This window comes from Gavia stellata, chromosome 24 (genome assembly GCF_030936135.1).
Source record: "Gavia stellata isolate bGavSte3 chromosome 24, bGavSte3.hap2, whole genome shotgun sequence".
NCBI lineage: Eukaryota > Metazoa > Chordata > Aves > Gaviiformes > Gaviidae > Gavia > Gavia stellata.
In genome coordinates, this window is record NC_082617.1 from 11,974,259 (window position 1) to 11,975,309 (window position 1,051).

Here is a 1,051-nt window from a genome sequence, read left to right on the forward strand (position 1 = left end):
GCACTACCATGACAAGGAGATGCACCTGCAAGGTCTGCTTTGACCTTGAGCTCTTTCCAGCACTTGCAGCAGCAGATCCGCCCTATCTCAGTTTCCTTAAGGCATGGTAATGAAGACATGGACTTAGAAGTACGAGGCAGACTGTGTACGCAATAGCTGTTCTAGCTGGGTTCAGTGAATTGAGTCAATTGCACACCCCTGGCTCAAAGTGAGCCTCTTTACTCCCTTCTTTCCTGCCCCATGGGCTGCCCCATATGCTCACCTCAGCAGGAGCTGTTGAGGTGCACCTGCTTTGAAGTTGCTCTGGCTCCAGCCCACCTTTCAGGCAACAATGGCATAGTTAAATCTGCTTTAAAAGGCAGGTTAAATTAGGCACTAATTTCCAGATTAAGATCTATATATACTTCTAAGGAGCATTGTATAGAGGGTATTTATGATTGGTTTGTATATACTGTTCTGTTTTTGTCAACAACTGAAACACACTCAAAGCTTTCTCAGCTCAGGTGTATGAGGTTTTCACAAGCAGTCAGTCTTCAACAGCAACAGCAGCTGTGAACTCCTGCCCTGTGACAGCCACCGTGTCACAGGGAATTGTCGGGAATTACCGAAATCCTTGTACCAATCAATGTTTTATGAAGTGGTCTCTGTTAGACATTCCCACGGGTACCGCACAGGAAAGGTGCAGACCTCTGTGGGTTCGTGGGCCAGCGCTGGAGCTCTTGGCAGTGCCTGTTGGCAAATGCTGAACTTGCGGCTTGTGGGGGGGGGGAGAGGGGAGCAGGAAAAGGGTGGCCAGACTGCTTCTGTATTCCCTGGGCTCTTGTGTGAGGTGGAGGGGACAGTGAAAGGGGGGAAGCTCCTGCCTGGCACTGCTGTCTGCACAGTGCAGCTTAGAGAGAGGCGCTGGGGATGGGGATGAGGATGTGAAATGCAGCATTGTCCACGTGGAAGCTCTGAGTAACACACTGTTCTACCGCAGCAGCCAGTGTGGGCACGTCTTAGCAACTCCTCCGTTGTGGGAGCAGTCGGGGCTGCAGGGGCTGCCCTTCTC